Source organism: Triturus cristatus, chromosome 6 (genome assembly GCF_964204655.1).
Source record: "Triturus cristatus chromosome 6, aTriCri1.1, whole genome shotgun sequence".
Taxonomy (NCBI): domain Eukaryota; kingdom Metazoa; phylum Chordata; class Amphibia; order Caudata; family Salamandridae; genus Triturus; species Triturus cristatus.
Genome location: NC_140589.1, coordinates 469963866 through 469981046, shown reverse-complemented (window position 1 = coordinate 469981046; position 17181 = coordinate 469963866).

Here is a 17181-nt window from a genome sequence, read left to right as displayed (position 1 = left end):
CAGACTATGAGATGTTGGTGCCACCTGTGTCTCAGCAATTAGCATCGTGTGGGGGTTACTTGGGGCGGGCAATGCCTATGTGTCAAATCCTGATTCCTAATTGCTGGGTCTGGACAGTGTGTGATGTTACTGGACACACACGCAAGGTGCAGTGACCGAGTTATGTTGGGCATGTTAGCAGCATTACCTATGCAGCATGTGTCTCAAGTTCATGGATATTGTCCCTGGTCATAGGTATTTTCACAAACGCTGTGTGGTGCAGAGGCAGTGCAGGATTGTCCCCAGGGCCTGGGTGCTATGTCAGACTCCGTTTCCTGTCATCAGCTATTGTCTCATGCTCTCCATGGTATTTCAGTGGCATGGTGGCTCAAACAAGTGTGTATCATGCCCTACATCGGTACCTTGTTTTGCAGATGTTAGGGATCTGCCTCTTCAGGCTATGCAATGTTGACTATGTAGATTGGACTCATGTGACAGATGTGTACAGGTGTCTGATTAATTTCTGTCTCTCCACCCTGCCCACAGCATCGTCGGGGGACACAGAGGGAGACATGGACACGGACCAGGCGGAGGGACCGAGCACCAGTGGCAGCCGTGACATCGGGGCTGGCACATCGAGTGGGACAGAGGCGGAGGATAGTGTGGCCGAGGACCTGTCGACTGGCACATCAGACTACGAAGCTGACAGGTCCGAGGAGGATGTCTCAGGGTTGGCGGAGGCTGCACCAGCAGCTGACAGTGGAACAACACCTGCCACCGCCCCCTCAGTTCCCACCAACCGCCTCCCACTTGCTCGTGTCCCTTCCCAGCGTGCCCGGTCACCGCATGTCTCCTTCCTGCCAGGCACCGCACCCCCTGCCCCTGTCTCCACTGCTGCCGCCAATGCTGAGTCTATGGACATCCAGCGGCAAATGCAGGTTGGTCAGGCTGCGATCCTGAATGTCCTCCATTCCCACGGGAAAACCCTCAGCAACATCGAGGCATTCTTGGAGGGCATTCATTCTTTGCAGGCTGACCAACGCAACTTGCTGAGGTCCCTAGACTCCACACTGACTGCAGCAGTGGGTCTCCTGCAGCGCGACCTCCCCCCACCTACCCCTGCCCCATCCACACTTCCCACTTCCATGCCTGTCCCACGTACACCCAGACGTCGGCATGCACCCACCACAACAGACACAGGCACCACACCAGCAGGGAAGGTCCACCGCACTCCTCCTGACACGCACACACAGGGTGAGATAGGCACACCCACTGGGTCGGGGGGCAAACGTGTGACACGCAGCCAGAGTGGGAGTCCGCATTCCACACAATCCACTCCCTCCAAATCCCCTCCCCTCAGCTCTCCTGGCCACATCTCCCCCAAGGACTCCTTCATGGCCGCTCTGTCCCTGAGCCCCACAGTTACGCCACCACGCAAGCGGTCAAGGAAGTCCTCGGTCAGGGTGGTTGAGTCTCCCCCCCTGTCTCCACCCTCCCCCGGTGGCGCTGCAACCCATCCCTCTGAACCCCCCCCCTCCTTGGGGCCTGAGGTCACTTCCGGTGCAGGGGACTCCCTGGAGGACCTTGCTAAGGTGTGTAGTGCCATCCTGGCCTCCGCCTTTGGCCATGACACACCCCCTGTGGTTGAGTCCTCCATCCCTGCACCCACAACGCCGCCCCTTTGCCCTGATGTCCCTGCGGTGCCTGTTGCTTCCCCCCCCCCTGATGCCCTCACCAGTATGGAAGACGATGGCATTTGACTGTGCAGGCAAGGTAGGGGACACACATCCCACTGTGTCCCCCATGCAGCTGGGAATAATTGACTGCCCTATGGCCTTTGTTGACTTTGAACTGCCGTTGATCCACGGACATTGTGCTCATGCTGATTAAAGCTTTATTTTTTTTTTCATTATCACACTCCTGCTATGGTGGTATTGGTGTTGGTGGGGCTGCTACATTGTTTTGGGTGGTGTTTAAGGCTTTGGGTGTGTGGGATTTGTAGTAGTGTTCTGCTCTTTGGGGCCACCCTAGGATCTGTGTGCCATCACAAGGTGTTGGCTAACTTCCTTAGGTCATGTCAGCAGTTACTGCATGGTTCAATTGTCCCAGGGTGTATTCCTTCCTCTGTGTACCCAGTTTCTTCCCTGCAGGGTGTTCCCAATGTTTAGCGCAGAGCTGTGTCTACATGAGCTGTGTGTGTGACGGAGCCCTTCTACTTTGGCCATGCATGCATGGCCATGTCTCCACCTGCAACAATCGTGGCATCCTTGGTGATCACTGTACTTGTGTGTGGAGTCAGTTGACATGAGTTCATGGGGACATGTTCCCTTGTAGGCAGTATGGATGTGGGTAATTGTGGCATCACACACATGTGTTACACCCCTCCTGGGTGTGGACACTGCTGGGAGGACTCTGCACACACCCCTCCTGTGTCTGGCCACTGCTGGGAGGACTCTGCACACACCCCTCCTGTCTCAGGGCACTGCTGGGAGGACTCTGCACACACCCCTCCTGTCTCAGGGCACTGCTGGGAGGACTCTGCACACACCCCTCCTGTCTCAGGGCACTGCTGGGAGGACTCTGCACCCACCCCTCCTGTCTCAGGGCACTGCTGGGAGTGTTAGGCACACACCCCTCCTGTCTCAGGGCACTGCTGGGAGTGTTAGGCACCCACCCCTCCTGTGTCAGGGCACTGCTGGGAGGACTCTGCACCCACCCCTCCTGTCTCTGGGCACTGCTGGGAGGACTCACCACCCACCCCTCCTGTCTCAGGGCACTGCTGGGAGGTCTCTGCACCCACCCCTCCTGTGTCAGGGCACTGCTGGGAGGACTCAGCACCCACCCCTCCTGTGTCAGGGCACTGCTGGGAGGACTCAGCACCCACCCCTCCTGTCTCAGGGCACTGCTGGGAGGACTCCACACCCACCCCTCCTGTCTCAGGGCACTGCTGGGAGGACTCTGCACACACCCCTCCTGTCTCAGGGCACTGCTGGGAGGACTCTGCACACACCCCTCCTGTCTCTGGGCACTGCTGGGAGTGATGGGCACCCACCCCTCCTGTCTCTGGGCACTGCTGGGAGTGATGGGCACCCACCCCTCCTGTCTCAGGGCACTGCTGGGTGGAGTCTGCACACACACCTCCGATTTCTGGATATGTGCGCTTGGCACATACACGGTGGGGTTACGCACACTGCATTAGAGGTGAGGGTACGAGTCTACTGACACTGGTGTGGTGGGGGTACGCTCCGTACGTCCGCGGGTGGGGGTACGGGTCGTACTTACACTGTTGGGCTGGGGGTACGCTCCGTGCGTCCGCGGGTGGGGGTACGGGTCGTACTTACACTGTTGGGCTGGGGGTACGCTCCGTGCGTCCGCGGGTGGGGGTACGGGTCGTACTTACACTGTTGGGCTGGGGGTACGCTCCGTGCGTCCGCGGGTGGGGGTACGGGTCGTACTTACACTGTTGGGCTGGGGGTACGCTCCGTACGTCCGCGGGTGGGGGTACGGGTCGTACTTACACTGTTGGGCTGGGGGTACGCTCCGTGCGTCCGCGGGTGGGGGTACGGGTCGTACTTACACTGTTGGGCTGGGGGTACGCTCCGTGCGTCCGCGGGTGGGGGTACGGGTCGTACTTACACTGTTGGGCTGGGGGTACGCTCCGTGCGTCCGCGGGTGGGGGTACGGGTCGTACTTACACTGTTGGGCTGGGGGTACGCTCCGTGCGTCCGCGGGTGGGGGTACGGGTCGTACTTACACTGTTGGGCTGGGGGTACGCTCCGTACGTCCGCGGGTGGGGGTACGGGTCGTACTTACACTGTTGGGCTGGGGGTACGCTCCGTGCGTCCGCGGGTGGGGGTACGGGTCGTACTTACACTGTTGGGCTGGGGGTACGCTCCGTGCGTCCGCGGGTGGGGGTACGGGTCGTACTTACACTGTTGGGCTGGGGGTACGCTCCGTGCGTCCGCGGGTGGGGGTACGGGTCGTACTTACACTGTTGGGCTGGGGGTACGCTCCGTACGTCCGCGGGTGGGGGTACGGGTCGTACTTACACTGTTGGGCTGGGGGTACGCTCCGTACGTCCGCGGGTGGGGGTACGGGTCGTACTTACACTGTTGGGCTGGGGGTACGCTCCGTACGTCCGCGGGTGGGGGTACGGGTCGTACTTACACTGTTGGGCTGGGGGTACGCTCCGTGCGTCCGCGGGTGGGGGTACGGGTCGTACTTACACTGTTGGGCTGGGGGTACGCTCCGTGCGTCCGCGGGTGGGGGTACGGGTCGTACTTACACTGTTGGGCTGGGGGTACGCTCCGTGCGTCCGCGGGTGGGGGTACGGGTCGTACTTACACTGTTGGGCTGGGGGTACGCTCCGTACGTCCGCGGGTGGGGGTACGGGTCGTACTTACACTGTTGGGCTGGGGGTACGCTCCGTGCGTCCGCGGGTGGGGGTACGGGTCGTACTTACACTGTTGGGCTGGGGGTACGCTCCGTACGTCCGCGGGTGGGGGTACGGGTCGTACTTACACTGTTGGGCTGGGGGTACGCTCCGTGCGTCCGCGGGTGGGGGTACGGGTCGTACTTACACTGTTGGGCTGGGGGTACGCTCCGTACGTCCGCGGGTGGGGGTACGGGTCGTACTTGCACTGTTGGGCTGGGGGGTACGCTCCTTGCATACGGGGTGGGGGTAGGGTCCGTACATATCCGTCCCCATGCTATGTGATGTTTGTGCGGCCCGTACCCAGGCCTTTGCCACGTGGGTGCGATCCGTCCCGCCATTGTTGGGGTGACGTGTGTGGGCGTGGTCCGACTCGTACCCACGCTCTTCAGGCGTGGGTACGGGACGTACCTGTCTGGTTGTGTTGCCGGTTCGCGTGGTGACGGACTTCCGTTGTGGCGGTCGCTGGCTTATCAGGACACGCCCCCACCCCCTCGTGGTGACCAGGGCATGGGAGTCAGGTATGTCCAGGCCATGTGTAGTGTGTCACTCATGTGGTTGTTTTGTGGCCTGCCCTGGTCGTGCCACCCCCACCCCACCCCACTTTCCCCCCTCCCTTAGTTATTCTGACCTTCTGCGGCGTCTGCGTCGTAACCTGTAGAGGAGGTGTACTGCTATGAGGGCAGGGATGACTCGTAGGTTCGGGTCCATGTCTGTCCGTCGCGTACTGGTACTCCTTGCTCGCGTCGTCCTGTCGCGTACGGGTCCTCCTTGATCGCGTCGTCCTGTCGCGTACGGGTCCTCCTTGGTGGCGTCGTCCTGTGTGTCCGTCACGTACTGGTCCTCCTTGTTCGCGTCGCCGTCTGTCCGTCGCGTACTGGTGGTCCTTGTTCGCGTCGTCCTGATTTCCCGGCAGTTTTTGGCTGCCGCAAAATATTCACCGTGCGGGGTGACGTCGGTGCGAATCGTGATTCCTGGGTCGTGAATGGCTGGCTGCGTGCGTCCCGACGTCAGGTCGGCGCTTTCCCGGATCGCATTGGTAGGTGTTTTTTGTTCGGTCGGTCTTTTTTACGATTCGTACGGTAATGGTGTACCCGTGCGAATCGTAATTCCATGTTTGTATATTTTGACGACCGGGTACGCGTCGGACGGAGAATATGCTCCGTCCGACGGTCGTACCCGGTTTTTGCCGGATCGTGATCGGCACCCTAGGTGCCGATCACGATCCGGCAAAAAATTCCCCCGTGCGACTCGTATTGGGTCTTTTTACCGTACGAATCGTACAAATGCCGTACGAACTGGCAATCACGATTCGCATGGTAAAAAGTCCATACGACCCGCACCGGGAATCATTCCCCACACGTCCTCGGGTCGGAAAACGTGTCCGACACGTCCTCGGACGATTTACCTTACAAACGTAAAAATCCAAGTCCGACCGAGGAATCACGATCCATCCCGTGCGTCCGAGCCTACAACCGTATGGAAAAAACACTGTCCGCACCGAACACCAATAGCAACCATGGAGACATGTGCCCGCATACGCGCCCAACACTCCCCCCAGCCCCCGTACGTCCGACACGTACCCCCCGTATATGTATACCCCCACCCGTCTATGTACACCCCAGTACGTTCCAGTCGTACCCCCACCCCAGTACGTGTCGTACCACCGTCAATGTAAACCCCCCCACCCCTGTACGTGTCGTACCACCGTCTATGTACACCCCAGTACGTTCCAGTTGCACCCCCACCCCAGTACGTGTCGTACCCCCCGTGTACCTACACCCCAGTACGTTCGAGCCACACCCCCACCCCAGTACGTGTCACAGCCCCGTCTACCTACACCCCAGTACGTTCCAGTCGTACCCCCACCCCAGTACGTGTCGTACCACCGTCAATGTACACCCCCCCACCCCTGTACGTGTCGTACCACCGTCAATGTACACCCCCCCACCCCTGTACGTGTCGTACCACCGTCTATGTACACCCCCCCACCCCTGTACGTGTCGTACCACCGTCAATGTACACCCCCCCACCCCTGTACGTGTCGTACCACCGTCCATGTACACCCCAGTACGTTCCAGTCGTACCCCCACCCCAGTACGTGTCGTACCACCGTCAATGTACACCCCCCCACCCCAGTACGTGTCGTACCACCGTCAATGTACACCCCCCCACCCCTGTACGTGTCGTACCACCGTCAATGTACACCCCCCCACCCCTGTACGTGTCGTACCACCGTCAATGTAAACCCCCCCACCCCTGTACGTGTCGTACCACCGTCAATGTACACCCCCCCACCCCTGTACGTGTCGTACCACCGTCCATGTACACCCCAGTACGTTCCAGTCGTACCCCCACCCCAGTACGTGTCGTACCACCGTCAATGTACACCCCCCCACCCCAGTACGTGTCGTACCACCGTCAATGTACACCCCCCCACCCCTGTACGTGTCGTACCACCGTCAATGTACACCCCCCCACCCCTGTACGTGTCGTACCACCGTCAATGTAAACCCCCCCACCCCTGTACGTGTCGTACCACCGTCAATGTACACCCCCCCACCCCTGTACGTGTCGTACCACCGTCCATGTACACCCCAGTACGTTCCAGTCGTACCCCCACCCCAGTACGTGTCGTACCACCGTCAATGTACACCCCCCCACCCCTGTACGTGTCGTACCACCGTCCATGTACACCCCAGTACGTTCCAGTCCTACCCCCACCCCAGTACGTGTCGTACCACCGTCAATGTACACCCCCCCACCCCTGTACGTGTCGTACCACCGTCCATGTACACCCCCCCACCCCTGTACGTGTCGTACCACCGTCAATTTACACCCCCCCACCCCTGTACGTGTCGTACCACCGTCCATGTACACCCCAGTACGTTCCAGTCGTACCCCCACCCCAGTACGTGTCGTACCACCGTCAATGTACACCCCCCCACCCCTGTACGTGTCGTACCACCGTCCATGTACACCCCAGTACGTTCCAGTCGTACCCCCACCCCAGTACGTGTCGTACCACCGTCAATGTACACCCCCCCACCCCTGTACGTGTCGTACCACCGTCCATGTACACCCCAGTACGTTCCAGTCGTACCCCCACCCCAGTACGTGTCGTACCACCGTCAATGTACACCCCCCCACCCCTGTACGTGTCGTACCACCGTCAATGTACACCCCCCCACCCCTGTACGTGTCGTACCACCGTCAATGTACACCCCCCCACCCCTGTACGTGTCGTACCACCGTCCATGTACACCCCAGTACGTTCCAGTCGTACCCCCACCCCAGTACGTGTCGTACCACCGTCAATGTACACCCCCCCACCCCTGTACGTGTCGTACCACCGTCCATGTACACCCCAGTACGTTCCAGTCGTACCCCCACCCCAGTACGTGTCGTACCACCGTCAATGTACACCCCCCCACCCCTGTACGTGTCGTACCACCGTCCATGTACACCCCAGTACGTTCCAGTCGTACCCCCACCCCAGTACGTGTCGTACCACCGTCAATGTACACCCCCCCACCCCTGTACGTGTCGTACCACCGTCCATGTACACCCCAGTACGTTCCAGTCGTACCCCCACCCCAGTACGTTCCTGGCGCACCCCCAACACAACCTCCTAAGTACGGAGCGCACCCCATGCCCCAACATCACAACCGCATGTACGAGTCGTGCAAAGCCACACACAAGGACCAAATCGTACAACCAAATGGCCCATGTACACACCGTACACACGCTCAAAACGCACGTACACAACAAGGACAAAACAAAAAAACTCAACAATACACCATTCGAAAGGCACACAGCCACTAAACATGGCCAACAACCACTAAAATAACACAATCACTGACCTGCAACTGTCAAAAACAAACAGAGGCCCAATACACCACCACTCCTTATAACACACCCACCCAAAATTCAAACACTGCCACACCCACCCATGGACCAATAAAAAGGGCCCACACACACAAACCATGAGCCTTTGCAACAGACCCACTGCTGCCAGACACCACAGAACCAGACTACAAGCGACACCACATCTTACACTTGCACACCTTCACACGACCACCCTCACAAACACCCTCTCATCACATTCACACACACACACAACCATCCACACCCCCCCCCAACATCCACACACCCCCACACCCACACCATCCCCACCCACACCCCTCACCATGCCCACTACCAAGAATCCAAAGTTCAGTCACCGAGAGTTGGAGGTCCTTGTTGATCAAATCCTCAGAGTCGAGCCACAGATCTTTGGAACATTGGTCAGAAGCACCAGCCAGGCAGCCAAAACAGCCATGTGGCAGACCATCGTCGATGCTGTGAATGCTGTTGCGGACACCAGGAGGACCAAGCAGGATTGCCAGAACAGGTGGTACGATCTGCGGAGGAGGGTCAGAGCCAAGAGACAGGAGGAACACGACCAGGCCAACGCCACCGGAGGAGGGCCCTCCCGCAGACCCGTACAGTACCATCCCTGGGAGGAGAGGGTGATGGCCATACTGCCGGTGGAGGCAGTTGAAGGAGTAGAAGGACTCCGAGACCCGGGTGAGTACACAAACAACGCACCTCACATGGGGGGAACTGCAACCACAAACAAAATTACTAACAGGCACGCAACCACCACAAGCCATCGCATTACTCAACCACACTCCATGAGCAGGCACATGCCACTGCTGCCACCATGCCCCATGCACCCAGCTGGACAATGTCAAGTCACAGGCCACAGAAGACAACAACACATGACACGGTAACCCGGATGGCGGGAGTGTGGGCACCAAGAATCACATAGTGCGACTCCAAAGCAGACAACAATGCCCTCTGCCCATATGGCCTAGGTCACAGCCAGACAAACACTGTGTCCCAACACAGGAATGACTTGCCAGCAAATGGCGGATGCCTTGCATCAACACATGGGGGTGAAGGCACTGTTTTGCACATGCCAGCAGCTAATGAACAGCCAACAGTGTGAAAGAGTGGCAGCACACACCACCACAGCAGCAGCGCACAGACACACAGCAGACAAAATGGGTGCCTGGAGATCAGAAACAAACTCACATCAACAGGCCAAGGGCCACTCAAAGATCTGCTAACAGTGTGTGCCCAGGAAGCTGGGCCAAGGTGACAGAGGGTGACACACGGAGGGAGGGAGAGGGGGACACAGAGGGAGGGAGAGGGGGACTGAGAGGGAGGGAGACACAGGAAGATGGACAGAGGGAGGAGGCTGACACACAGAGGGAGGGAGAGGGGGACAGAGAGGGAGGGAGAGGGGGACAGAGAGGGAGGGAGAGGGGGACAGAGAGGGAGGGAGACACAGGAAGATGGACAGAGGGAGGAGGCTGACACACAGAGGGAGGGAGAGGGGGACACAGAGGGAGGGAGACACAGGAAGATGGACAGAGGGAGGAGGCTGACACACAGAGGGAGGGAGAGGGGGACACAGAGGGAGGGAGAGGGGGACACAGAGGGAGGGAGAGGGGGACACAGAGGGAGGGAGAGGGGGACACAGAGGGAGGGAGAGGGGGACAGAGAGGGAGGGAGACACAGGAAGATGGACAGAGGGAGGAGGCTGACACACAGAGGGAGGGAGAGGGGGACACAGAGGGAGGGAGAGGGGGACACAGAGGGAGGGAGAGGGGGACACAGAGGGAGGGAGAGGGGGACAGAGAGGGAGGGAGAGGGGGACAGAGAAGGAGGGAGACACAGGGAGAGCAAATCAGTCCTTTGGTGTGTGGGAATGTCTGCTCGTCAGCAGGTGGACTGCGTGCATGTAGACAAGGGTGCCCAGTGCCAGAACCCCCCCTCTTCATCATGGCAAAACGCAGGGCCATGTTACAACCTGTACACGAGCACAAGGACAGCCACCTGCATCATATGAGTGTGTGGATCCACTCCATGTGCACATGTACAGTGCTACAAGGAAGGCGCAAGTGCATGGCTCGCCACACATGCACACTCCACTGCTGACTGCAGTCACACTTGACGCAGCAAGTAAGACTGTGCCACACATAGTTAAAGGGGCCAAATTGGTGCCCAAGGGACACACACATGCACAAGTGCACTGTGAGTGGAATGCAAGACAGATCCTAATTCCAAGAGGAAATGTGCCAACTTTGTAACGGATGCAACATGGATGTTGCATGGATCAAAAGTAACATTGTCTCTCTCACACACAGGTCAACGTCGTGCTGCACCCCCCAACACTGGGGGGGAACACTCACAGGACCCGGATCTGCAGGAGACCGATCCCACCGGCAGCGACCACTCTCACCACTCTGCGGACGACCCCGACCGACCTGGCCCCTCTGGTGTCCAACCACCTGCAGCACCTGCGTCAGGTACAACCGTGCCAACCACCACCCCCACTCCTGCCACATCCCAGGAGACACCCAGGATCCCTGCCCCAACACCACAATGCAGCCAGGCTCGCCAGGAGGGACACGGTGTCCCGGGCACCCAGGAGGAGGCAGGCGACAACGCCAATGCCACCCCTCAGGGGTCCCGGAGACCCCATGTGCCCACAAGTGCAGGCCAGACGCAAGTGGGCAGGGGTGGTGGGAGTGGAGAGCGGCGGAGGCGCGAGCCTGACCAGTTGGCTGGGGATCCGGTATTTTCCCATGTCCGTAACATCCTGGACTCATACCGGCAGGACACCACGGGCATGGCCCAGGTTGTGTCCGTCCTCGAGGGGATCAAGGTCCAGCAGGCCCAGCAACATGCGGAGCTAATAGCCTGTCTACAGCTACACCAACGGAGGATGGAGGACAGACAGGCTGAGCAAGTGACGGCGTCCCAGGGGATTCACGCTGAACTCCGTCGGATGGCCGACACCATGGCCGACCCTCCCTGTGCCAGAAGGCGGAGAACATCACCACCCACAGGGAGGGATCATGAGGAGGAGGAGGAAACATCCGACGGAGCATCCCAGACGTCGTCACGGCCTGCTGCTGAGGTTCCCCGCAGGAAGCCGGGTCGTCCACGGAAAGGACCGTGAGGGTGGCTGCTACATCACCATCTCCCAGGACACCTGGCCTGGCACCTGGCCCACTGGAGCAACAGCATCACAGCATCAAGAGACATTCTCTGCCACATGGCCCTGCTGGTCACTGGCTGACCAATGTTGACAAAGACTGTGGCATGGACTCTGAGGATTTCCAATGGCAAGGACACCAACTCCCCTACTGAACTTTGGATTCCCTAATCCCGGAAAGGCCCTCACTTGGCCCCCCCCCCCCAATAATAAATCACACTATTAAGAGTAGATGCCTGCTGGTAGCATTATTACCTAACATGTGTCTTGTACAGTCTAAACATGCCTGAGTCATCTGTTCACTTCAACCATCCACACCCTGGGGCCTGAGTCTGGCACAGGACACATGGGTCACAGTTTTCTAGGCAAGACAGACATGGAGCACCATACACACCCGTGATGGTCAGAACCAGCTGAGGGGGTGGCCGAACAACCGTGCTGACAGACACATTGAGTACAGCAACAGTCATGCGCAGAGGTCAGGGATCCTGGCCCGTGTCCTGGGGGGCACCCAGGTACGTGTAGACAGGTGGCAGAACCATGTCCTGCAAGCTTCAGTCCGGTGGATGCAGAGAATGGGGTCATGGATAACGTTGGATGCATGGGGATGGCACATGTCACAATACCCACACAGTCATGGACATCATGCCCATTACACAGTCTCAGCACACACACACAGCTTGCATCTTGCCACTCGACACATTGACACATAGCCACAATCAGGGAATACCATGCCAGACATGCAGGATGCACCGTGCCAACACACCAGCATTGACTGAGAAGAGGCACCTTGGAGGCATAGGGACACCTTTAATAGTCATGTGTTTGGGATTGCAGAGGCAACTTGAAGTACACATGAACACATCATGTGGAGTACCATGTGGCTCCAACACTGGCACCCCCCTTCTGCAGCACAAATGCGTGATAGCCATGGAACTGGCACACAAGTGTCGGATAATAGCTAAATACCCACAGCTGCTCACGGAGAGCCTGCCATACACCATACATCCGCTGATGTGGAAGTCCCACGCCATGTCAAGACAATGTTAACCGGATGTGTCCGAGGGCAGTGTCACACACATTGATGCCTTCATCACAATCCACCATCCCATCACTGATGACTGACAACCAGGCAGCCCATCTATTCAGGTGTACCCAGCTGCATGTCGTGTCCCATGGGGATGCCACATGTCTGCAGAGGACCCAAACCCCGACCGGGGCAGTGTGCACACATCGTGAACAACTGCCACACCCAATACACCCCAGATGCATCCCTTACCCCATGGAGACTTCCAAACGTGTCCGTGCCTGTAACGCTGAGTCAGCCCACGATGCCATGTCCATGAGGAATAGCAGTGCCACAACAATGCAACCAGCAAACGGCATGCGCAGGTACCTGGGGAAGAGAGACACACAAGAACTCAGCCACAAGAAGCACAGCCACTTGCATGTGCATGTACTCGACACATGTATGTATGACAACATGCTATGTCACAATTATGTCTGGGGAAATACTACCATCACTGCCACCATCACTCCAGTGACACACCCACACACACCTCTGACCCACGTGCCATACATGCAGGTGGAGACACACATCACAACGCATGCCACACGGGGACCAATGCGTGCACACTCAGACCCTGGTACTCACCACTAAGCAAAGAAGTCGCGTATGAGCCGAGTCCGGATGTCCTCTTGCGGCTCCACATCCTCCACATCACTAGCCCCATTGCCAAGCCCTTCGTCCTCCACGGGTGGATGGTCCTCGTCATCTTGATCCAGGATGAGGGGCACAGCTCTTTCAACTGCCATGTTGTGCAGCATGCAGCAGACCATGAAGATCTTGCAGACCTTCGCCGGGGCATATGGGAGTGCGCCGCCGGTCTTGTGGAGGCACCGGAATCGGCTCTTCAGCATGCCAAACGTCCTCTCTATCACTCGCCTTGTCCGGCCATGGGCGGTGTTGTAGCGGAGCTGGGCCGGCGTGATGGGGTTGCGGAGAGGTGTCAGCAGCCAAGGCATGTTGGGATAGCCAGCGTCCCCTAAATGGAAAGCACATGGATATCGTTAGAACAGGCGAAGCGGTAGTGCTGCTCGGCCAAACAGAATACAGGACAGACAGACTGTACCCACCAACAACACATGCACGTTCGTTGCGCAGCTGCATCATCATATCAGGCATCCCGCTACGCCTCATGATGTAGGCATCGTGTGCTGATCCTGGAAAACGAGCACAGACATGTGAAATCACCATGTTGGACAGACACACCACAAGGGCATTGATGGAGTGGTAGTGCTTCCGATTGCGGTACGCCACCTCCCGTGCGTGTGGTGGTACCAAACCTACATGTGTCCCATCTATGGACCCAATGACATGGGGCATCCCTCCCAGGGCATAGAATCCACGCTTGACCTCAGTCATCTGTTCAGGGGTTGGGAACTTGATGAAGTCATCCAGGTGAATCAACATGGCCTCCAAGAAATCATGCAGCACACCGCTGAACATGCTCTGGGACATGCCACCAACATGAGCTATGGTATATTGGAAGGTACCCGTGGCAAGGAAATGTAGGGCAGCCATTACCTTCAGCTGGGGTGTCAGTGCCGTAGGATACCTGTGCTGCGGTTGCAGGTGTGGTGCCAGTCTCGCCGTCAGCTCCAGAATCAACGGTTGGGTGAAGCGGTAGAGCCGGATGCTGTCATTCTCCTGCATGGTGGCCAAGTCTGGAATTCTTCGGGCAACAGGAGGCGCTCTGCAGTAATTTGGAAGTGACAAGGAAGAGTGAGTGCACTACGAGAACAACTCATGTCTACTGAGCACATGTAAATCTGCCAATACACACATGCCACATAGGGAGTCAGGCATGTGCTACATGCCCAGGACACGTATGGATGCAAGGTGACACTCCTTCCAAGACCCAGCCACACACGGTGATTGAGAACCTCCCCATGCCACGCCATGGGAATAGCTGTGTCCCAGTGCAAGTGAACAGCCCGACGCAAGACAGAAGTGACATACACCCACACATCAGCAGAAGTAGGATGCCGATTGCAGAGACTGGTAGCGGAACACTGGAGCCACAGGTCACATGACATTACACTAGTCCAGCCCACACACCTTGCCATGAAGGTGCACATGTCATGACTCACCACACATTCCTTGTGAGTTTGCTGACATGGCCTTGTCACGCTACTCCGTGTCCCATGCATACATGTGCACCTCACATCAGATACCACATGTGGCATGGTGTGCGGAACAGTGTGCAATGATAATCTACACACAGACACATGTTGGTTGCTGCAACGGCTGCAGCTTTTGAGGGTGCTACAACATCAACCTGATGTAAATCCCGGACACATAAATGACATAGTCACATTGTGCACTGTGGGTAGTGACAAGTCAGGTTTCATGACCCCTGTACCGGCCATCATGGGACACTTCCGTGTGTTGGTGTCCGTGCCATGCCAGTGACGCTCACCCCAAGTGCGCAGTACGACATGCACACATGTCAAAGGAGTCAAGGGCATGCCTGGCACACATTGCACCCTCACACAGTACACCTGTACACATCTCATCATACATCTGGTGCCTTCTCCACTCAGGAGGCATGTTCCACATCACAGCCTGTCACACCTGTGCCCCACACATGTAGTAATGCACAGACGATGCCTAGATGTCCATTCCTGGACAAGTATGTCCATCCATGGACAAGTATGTCCGCCCTATTCCTACCTGTGTGTCGACTATCACCACAGTGATGTGTACAAACCGGCGTACTGCTGCTAAGAGGGCCTGTGTATGTTCCCCAATCACTGTGGGAGTGCTGCCGTATGTGTACCCATCGTGATGGCGAGTGTACAGGCATTTGTACGGTCCGTACCACAACGAGTACGCATACGCGTGCAGACCCATAGTGATAGTGAGCGTACATGCGAGTGTACGGCCCTCTCACTATGGGTCTGCACGCGTATGCGTACTCGTTGTGGTACGGACCGTACAAATGCCTGTACGCTCACTATCACTATGGTTCTGCACGCGTATGCGTACTCGTTGTGGTACGGACCGTACAAATGCCTGTACGCTCACTATCACTATGGTTCTGCACGCGTATGCGTACTCGTTGTGGTACGGACCGTACAAATGCCTGTACGCTCACTATCACTATGGTTCTGCACGCGTATGCGTACACGTAGTGGTACGGACCGTACACTCGCATGTACGCTCACTATCACTACGGGTACACAGACCCATAGTGATAGTGAGCGTACAGGCATTTGTACGGTCCGTACCACTACGTGTACGCATACGCGTGCAGACCCATAGTGATAGTGAGCGTACATGCGTGTGTACGGTCCGTACCACTACGTGTACGCATACGCGTGCAGACCCATAGTGATAGTGAGCGTACATGCGTGTGTACGGTCCGTACCACTACGTGTACGCATACGCGTGCAGACCCATAGTGATAGTGAGCGTACATGCGTGTGTACGGTCCGTACCACTACGTGTACGCATACGCGTGCAGACCCATAGTGATTTTGAACGTAGGCATGCATGTACGGGCCGTTGCCATGCTTTTGGGGTGCCCTAGGGCCCGGAAACGCACCGTACCTGTGTGTGATTCTCCTAATTACATAGGGGACAAGTATTAAGGCCTACATGCATGCTGGTTGTCATGGCGACCAGGTTCAAATTTCGATTTTGTTCTGGAAGGTGCACAGCAGAAGTCAGTTGGAATTCTTCTACTTTGTTGCAATGTGTTTGTGGGGCTGACATCATGCAGGAGAATGAAACCGATAGAGAACCCACAGACTGCTAGGTTTGAAGGGATTGGTGGAAACATAGGATGCAAATGTGAGTGACCAATCACTCTGTACTCCTGTGCATGAGACTGGGCAGAAGGCCACATATAAGGCAGCCAGGTCCCATGAGGGATTACTTGCCTGCACATCTTTGCATTTGTCGACCAAGCTGCTGCTACTGATTCCCTGGAAACATGTCAAGGGCTGTGGAGAGGACACAGCCATTCACCCTGGAGGAGAACATGGCTCTGCTGGATGTGATCCTCCCACAGTACCCCATGCTGTATGGGCGACCAGGGTATCAGGTGAGTGCATAGGCCACTGCCACAGACTGTCCCTATGTTGTGACTGTGTCTTCAGGCATTGTGACCCGGTGTGACACACATGCCATGTACTGTCGGGGGGGTACCAGGGGGGGGGTGCCTGATGTCTCCCAGCAGTGCCCTGAGACAGGAGGGGTGGGGACCTATCACTAACAGCAGTGCCCTGAGACAGGAGGGGTGGGTGTGGAGTCCACCCAGCAGTGCCCTGAGACAGGAGGGGTGGGGACCTATCACTAACAGCAGTGCCCTGAGACAGGAGGGGTGGCTGTGGAGTCCTCCCAGCAGTGCCCTGAGACAGGAGGGGTGGGGACCTATCACTAACAGCAGTGCCCTGAGACAGGAGGGGTGGGTGTGGAGTCCTCCCAGCAGTGCCCTGAGACAGGAGGGGTGGGTGTGATGCACAGTGTGAGCCTTGATCATTGATTGTGACATTGCCATCATTCCACCTGAGTACCCACTATGGCACGTACTGCCTTTTCCCTCACCAGAGGATGATGTCCCTATGACAGAGGTGCAATGCGTTGGCTGCATTACATGCCATGTAGTAACCAGCTATTATGTTCACATATGTCTCTCTGTGACATGTGGCT